At 43.6% G+C, this 7,960-nt stretch overlaps 1 long non-coding RNA gene across 1 annotated transcript; it reads right to left on the bottom strand.

Moving 5' to 3' along the window:
* Window positions 1-314: 314 nt before the first annotated feature.
* On the bottom strand, window positions 315-6,874 carry LOC141735585 (uncharacterized). Its single transcript, XR_012584793.1, has 2 exons — window positions 6,743-6,874; window positions 315-4,467 (listed from the first exon to the last, which is right to left on the bottom strand). It is a non-coding gene; the product is annotated as an uncharacterized LOC141735585 (long non-coding RNA).
* Window positions 6,875-7,960: the final 1,086 nt, after the last annotated feature.

Raw genomic sequence — 7,960 nt, 5'->3', positions numbered from 1 at the left:
TCCCATTGACTGAAACAGAGACAGGATTTCTTCTTTTGTCTTGATTAGATTGTGTGTGTGTTTGCCTTGAATACACTTAATCTTGTCCTGGTTTAATTGTAGTTTTTGGATAAGGGCCATGCTGCATCTCTGTGTATTAAGCAGTGTGTAAGCATTTGCTGTTCTGTGAGTCTTACAGGTTAATAATTAGTATGAAGGATTTACTGCAGCAGTTCAGGAAGGTGTGGATGGCGGCAAATAAAGGAAATCAAACATAGGTTTCTATGTTTCAGCCCTAATACTTATTTACAATGAAGGCAGAGACCACAGAGAGGAAAACATTGCTCCTTTTATTTGAGGCTCAGGGCTTATAAAGCACACTCACAGGGTTATAGTGCACTACAATAGCTATTTCAGGGAAATGCTGATGCCACAGAAAGCAAAAGGGACTGGGTGACTGCAATGCAATAATAACTCTGACAGGCTTAATGCGAGGGAAAAGCAGCTCCTGTGCTAACAAGCCAGCACTTCTACTATTCCAGTGGCAGAGGAAAAAGTGCCAGTTGGCAACCGCAAAACAAAACAGCCCACTAAAAAGCACAGAGACCAAGGCACAGGGCAGGAGGTCTGTGTTCAGATCTGCCTCCCTGCAGCACGTCTGCCTGGAGCAGAGCAGCCTGGCAGGGACAGCCCTGGCAGGCATTGCGGCATTGGGGTCAAATGCGGTCAGTCAAGTGCCATGTGGGATCAATAGCCTCACCTTCTCTCCTGGCATCCTCTGCCCTCATAATGGGGAAAGCAGCGTCTTCTCCCCACACTTTATTTGTTTGGGATCAGGACTGCCTTTTGCAAAGCTCCTTTCTTTCAGTGCAGGGAGGGACTTGCCAAAAGATAAGCACCTCTTCAGTTGCCAAGACCATCCTTGAGGGAAATGGTAGAAATTTGTTTTCTTGAGGCCTCTGAAACTTGACTGCAGAGTACATGGGGGGGAGCCGTGGGCTGGGTGGAATAGCTAAAAATGTCTATTCTGTTCCTGTGTGTAAGATTCTGTAAACTTTATAAACTGACAAACTACACAGGGTGCTGCTGCCAACAGCTGATAAGGTCTTCTGGAGTAAGTAACATCTCTAAAAGGTTTACACTCTGCATATTCCAAGGTTGCTAGAAGTGAGCAGAGCCTGTCTTGGGACTTTTTGCCCAACAGTATCTGATGAAGAAAATCTAAATTATTTATCTCCTGGGACAAGGCAGTGATTCTGTAATGTGTTAAGCACATCCTCCTGACACAGAGGAATAGACTGGGTATGTTCAGTGGAGTCAACACCTAAGAGCTTTGTTCTGCTTTGTGGCCAGCCTGATAGATGTTTTTTGAAAGGTTTGTGTTTGAATTTATAATGGAATAAATAGATGATACAGACATCTGGTAAGGTATGAAAATGAAGCTCTTCACTTATCACAGTCAGCATTAATGCTACCAGAAGATGCAGGACTGACTTGATCAGGAAGAGATCTGGTACAGTTCTCTGGTACAGTTTCGTTTTTTTAATCCACTTTTGCTCCATGTTTCACATTTATGTGAACAGAGATACTTACCAGTCTAGGCTGTGCTTTCCGGGTGTTGCCAAAAATACTGACACAAGAAGGCTCTGTCAGATAAAAGGCAAATCTACTGCATAGCTCACAAAGATCACTGCCAGGTTAAAGCCCTGAATTGTATTCCAGAAGATGGCAAGTCCTAGATCTGTGAAAATAAGTAATCACTAGTAACTTATTTGATACTTTTAGATTTTTACATTTTGCTTTGACTTTCATTGGGAAACTAACATTATTTAACTGACAACATAATTAATTTTTTTTCATAAAAAACCTCTTGAGCTTCTATAGTCTTCAAAAATCCATTATCCATTGTGAATATTTCAGTTTCACAGGGCTATCTATCTATCTATCTATCTATATTCACACACGCACATGTACTGCTTGGTGGCATTTCCGTTCCCTATTAGATGGCTTCAGCAAATAACTACCATACAGGGAGATTTTTAAAATGCATATTTGAGTGTAAAGTTTGCAAATGAAAGTTTGATCTAAAAATCCAGTAAAGATGATTTCAAGCAATATTTATGGAAACTGAGAACAAAGAGGAAAGAGATTCCACCAAGGGGAAGCCATGAAATATTTTCTATTGACTATGCATGGAAAATCTTTTTGAGATGCATGGTCCATGCTACTCAGTGCTTTCAGTTGCTAACAGCTAAGCAACCTTCAAACCTGCACTATTAAATCTCACATAGACTTCTATTTACCTGGTAGGAAAAAAAGGTGAACTCTGCTTTATTGTGAAGCCTTGCTACAGGAGAAAAAAGCTGTGAATTCAGCTTTATTGTGAAGCCTTGCTAAGCAGTTCCCAAATGTCCCAAAAGTTGCTTAAGAGTCTTACCAACCCCATAGACCGCAGTAGCATCGCTGAGCAGCAGGATAACGAGGAGCTACATCGGTACGGCAGAGGAAGGCAAGGCACAGCGTGGTCAGGGCGTCCCCTGTATCTTCAAAGTGCGCTCATGTCTCTCTCTCCCTCTCCGGCCCGAGACAGCCCCCTTATATCCTGCACCGGATTGAGTGGAAAAGTACAGGCTAGAGTCGCTGCAGGCGTGGCCAGCGCATGGAGCGAGCCTCACCAGACTCATGATCCAGCTTTGCTAACAGCGGCTGTCTGATACGCGACTACATTGTTCTACTCCCTTCTTGTTATCTTCTTCTTCGAAGGTCAGGTTCTCACAGATACACACATAGTTTTTGCAGCAACACTACTGAGGTCCTTTTTCTCGGCACGTATACTGGGTTTGGTTCAACTAGTAATTTTCCGTCATGTCTCACTCGGACCATCCTCTATTATCCCTAACACATGCCACCCCATGGTCCGCAGTTGGGACATGATGGTATTCTACAACTCGTACAAGGGTACAATGCAAAGCAGCATTTACAACTGATCGTATAATGCTTATTAAACACGGCAAACAGCACACTAAACAGACAAATTACTCCTACACAGGCAATGAGTATAATTTGCTTCAACCAACCCCACCCCCAAGTCCATCCAGCAAACGGGTTCCACCCAGTGGTTTCCATAAGATGCTGGTTCAATCTTGTGCAGTTCTTGCAACTGGGCGTGGATGGATTTGGTATGGTCACTTAGATTCATACAACACAATCCTTTAAAATCTTGACAACCATGTCTGTGAGCCAAAGGCGTCCCTATGGTGGGGAAGAAAGGCTCAGTCCGTCGACTGGTCCCGGAAGTCAAGGGCAGCCTGTGATGGAGTCCTCCTTGACTTGTTCACAATGGCATCTTCCCTGATATTCCTCCTTTCTTGGGTTATTTTATACTATTTTTTATCTTCAAGGTGGAGTTTGAGTGACTCGAGTCATAAATACCTTTATTATGATTGGTGTAAAATGCTCTCGCCTCACATTTAAAGGTATAGTTTACGAAAAATTCAGGGCACAGACTCAAGGAGGAGTGGTTGCACCTTGGAGGCGGGTAGTCTTTGGGATGGAGGTGTGTTTTGGTATTATAATGAGCAAAAGTTTGCACAAAGGACAGCATTTCATCAAAATTTGACAAACCGTTGGCTCAGGGTACCTTTCCTTAATGTGTGAACAATGCTGTATTTTTGATCATCTTAGTAATTATTCCACAACTAGTAGCATTACTAAACTTGGCTAACCAGCATCCAAGTTTATTCAGGGTTGTCAGCGCTTGTGCACTGGCAACTCCCGGTGCTGAAAAGGATGCGACTATGGTCCTGGCAGGACCCCAGAATTCAGTTTGGTCGTTGCAGTATGGGGGAAATGCATGTTCATCGCGTTGATGTTGGTGTAATGTTTGGTTCTGTTGTAACCATAAAGCTACAGTGACACTGGGATTAAAAATAGTAAGTCGGCCTAATGTACATGGTCCTCCTTTAATTACTTTGGGGATTCCGACCTACATCTGCTCCCCACAGATCAAAAACAGTCCTGGTGAGAGAGTCATATCTGTCGAGTAACTCTTCATGATATTTGGACTAGTAGTATTACACCATCGTGTGTTATTCTGGTACCACGGCATGGTGGCATTGACCCACCGGGAGACTGTGTTGTTGTTTGTACTAATGAAGAAGGAAAAAAAAAACCAAAAAACCGCATAGGTCCGCATTTAGTGTTCCTAAAATGTGGAGCTCCTGGGGCGGTAATGCAGGGGACTCCCCAATATATGGGAGCCAGCTGTCCCATACTTTGATGATGCTTGCATCCGACTGGAGGCCGGGGCTGGCAGCAGTGCCCTGGATCGTCATGTTGAATTCGCTAGTTGTTAGCGGCACTCCCACTAGGCACGTCGTGAACGGATTTTGGGGTGTGGCTGTGCTAAGACACAGCATATCTTGTCCTGCCACATTAGCCAGAGTTACCCAGATGTTTTGATCATGGGGGTAGTGTGTTTGCAGGTACCTATTCAATGATATAAACAGAAGAAATGGTTAGAGTTCCCCCCCTGCCCCCCCAGCCTTCTAATCTCTGTGCTGTAATTGCTGAGCAGGCACACGTAGCCACTGTGCTTCTCCTGGTACCGCTATTGTAACTGCCTATGTGTCATCAGTTACTACTACTTCAGCTGCAGTGGGCCCCACTTCTCCTGGGGCTTGATACCAGACATGTGCACCTGCAAATATCTTTGGTATAGGGGAGACTGGTGATACAAAGTGGGGGCATTACCCAAAAGTAAATATAGGCCAACGGCCCTGTGCTCAATGGGCATCGCGGAGTGAGAGAGAGTCCTTATTAGCAAGAATCCTTGGCAGCGAGAGAGTCCTTGTTAGCAAGAGCACAGGCAGACTCCCTGTTCTTGCTGGTATTTAAATGGTTCAAACAGGCATAGTTTTCCCATCATGCCTTGATCTTCTTCAACAACAGGCCAAGATTCTCAAGCAGCTAGATAAGGTGTCCCTGAGTCCATCGCAGACTTCTGTTATCTAAGTGCAGATGTTCTACTTGCAAGCACATAAGACTGAACAACAATTGGTGTGATATATGTGTTTTCCAGCACCCAGGTGCAAGTCACTTGAGCATATTTACAACCCCCCTCGCCGATCTTCTGTTGCTTCCCCATATTCCACCCCCTCGCTCAAGAGACCGCTTCTACTGGGGTTCATTTAGTCTCGTGGGGTATAACACACAGTAATTTACAAAGACATGCAGTAACATATATATATAAAGAAAGGAAAAAAAAACCCATATCTCTATGGTACTGCTTTGAATCAGGTGTCCTATTTCTCTTTTTCTGCCACTTTCTCATAGCGTGTACGGCATACTTTTGTGCTAACGCGGCACATTTCCTTTCGAATTGTTCCTGCCATTTTTGGTTTGGGTTTTTTTTTTCCTTATCACTTACGGCTGACATAAAAGTCTTCCTTTGCAACAAGAGCTCACCCTTAAGTTTCTCATTCTCCTGCAGAGCATCCTATAAATTTTGGCTCAACTCCTTTTCCCAATCAACCTTATAGGCAAACAACAAACAACCAGCCATACGCCCTACATGGGCGAGCCGTTCCCAAAAGCATAAGCGTGTCGGCTGGTGAAAACTCCCCCAATATTTCAGGACTTCCATCGGTTCTACAGCCCATCCTGGTCTATCTACCTGGGGTGCGCTCGCCTTACGTCTAAACATTGTGTATATACAAACTTCTTCACTTGACGGAGTGTCAGCCCTAGTCGCGTACGAGAACAGTACCACACCGGGCAGAACACCTGCTCAAGTGGAGTCACCTAACGACACTGCACACAACAAAAAGCAAACAGTAGCACACATGCTGATCAGCAGGTATAAGCTGGCGCCCACACACACTTACACAGCAGACATACAAAAACACCACTTCTATCTTGGGGAGACAATGCTCCCACCATGGGCCCCCCCCATACAGGGACGGCGCAATCTTGGGGCAGCTATGCACTCCAGTGACCAAGCCCCATCCACTATTCACTGGTGTGGGGGACAGCGCGATCTTGGTGCGGCTGTGCGCTCCACTGGGCAAGCCCCGTCCATATCTATACTGTAATATTTTTGCAATGCAGACTGTGAGATTTCCGTATCTGGACCCGTGGCCCTTCCCACTATATTTCTTTTTAAAGTGGGAAATGTTAGCTTTAGGCTGCTTTTTTTTTTTTTTTTTGACATTGCATCGTCATTTGCTGTCATCCAGTTAGCTATTTGCATATTACCGCAGCTAAAGAAACATAATTATCTCACAAAAATCATGTTAAATAATGACTTCTTTGACAATACAAGTAGTATTCAAAGCTTAAGATATCAGTATTTCACCTGTTAGCATAAACCAATCATCATATACAGTTTAAAATGCAGCTCTTTAACCCATATTATATGACATTCTATAATTCCATTTTTTCTTCCATTCTATCCATTATAATGTACATGTACAGCGAGGAATATAGTTTTAAGTCCTACTTAGTTAAAATACTTTACATTTGAAGTTAAAAGTATGTAAGCGGTTTGTATTATTGGAATCCCATCCTCATCGCCAATTACGTAACCGGTTCTTTTTTAAAGATTCCAACGTACAAACCGGAGCCCACACAAGGAAAAAAAGGCGAACTCTGCTTTATTGTGAAGCCTTGCTACAGGAGAAAAAAGCTGTGAATTCAGCTTTATTGCGAAGCCTTGCTAAGCAGTTCCCAAATGTCCCAAAAGTTGCTTAAGAGTCTTACCAACCCCATAGACCGCAGTAGCATCGCTGAGCAGCAGGATAACGAGGAGCTACATCGGTACGGCAGAGGAAGGCAAGGCACAGCGTGGTCAGGGCGTCCCCTGTATCTTCAAAGTGCGCTCATGTCTCTCTCTCCCTCTCCGGCCCGAGACAGCCCCCTTATATCCTGCACCGGATTGAGTGGAAAAGTACAGGCTAGAGTCGCTGCAGGCGTGGCCAGCGCATGGAGCGAGCCTCACCAGACTCATGATCCAGCTTTGCTAACAGCGGCTGTCTGATACGCGACTACATTGTTCTACTCCCTTCTTGTTATCTTCTTCTTCGAAGGTCAGGTTCTCACAGATACACACATAGTTTTTGCAGCAACACTACTGAGGTCCTTTTTCTCGGCACGTATACTGGGTTTGGTTCAACTAGTAATTTTCCGTCGTGTCTCACTCGGACCATCCTCTATTATCCCTAACACAGTCTACTACAAAACTAAGCACCAAGTGAAAATTTTTGTGCGATGTTTAAAATTTAGCAAGAAAAGGTATCCTTTTTAAAGAGTAATTTTCAAACATTGAACACAGAGGGGGAAGATAAGCAAAAATAAAATATGATCTTTTGATTGAGATACCCAGGGTTGCAATACATTGGAGCATGTTTCAACACAGTAACTTGATATATATTTACTAAATTGTTTGGCACATTCAGCATGTCCCCAGGGAACTGTTGGAGGAAACTAGCAGTACATTTTTCACTCCTTCCCTGTGCATTAGCAGACATAAGGTCACGCTAGTATAGCAAAGATGGGTGCAGCCTCAGGCTCATTAGCTCTCAGCAAGCTAGCCAGATGAGGTAGTGTGGTGTTTTCATTTCATCGTTCAAGCCTGAAAGGAAACTGTCGGCAGCCACTTGCTCTTAAAACAATGAAAATTTAGGTGACAGCAATCTCATTAGCTGAAAAGTAGCATTCAGTGGAGATAAAGATTTCTAGGTAATGATTTCCAGGTAAAGATTTCCCTCTTCTGCAACACATATGCAAACTTGTTAGCAAACCATATCCACTGAATGCAAAAATCCATGTATGAGACAAGCAAATAGTGCTTGTTAAATTACAGCAACTGTGCATCAGTGAATTATATTTCTTGCAGGAAAATCAATGACTGGCTTCCTTTCAGAATAATGTATACATCTTAGATGTATTACATATTTACAGAGCAGCAATTTAATCCATAACC

The sequence above is a fragment of the Larus michahellis genome, chromosome W, assembly GCF_964199755.1.
Source record: "Larus michahellis chromosome W, bLarMic1.1, whole genome shotgun sequence".
NCBI lineage: Eukaryota > Metazoa > Chordata > Aves > Charadriiformes > Laridae > Larus > Larus michahellis.
This window is presented reverse-complemented; position numbering and strand designations above follow the sequence as displayed.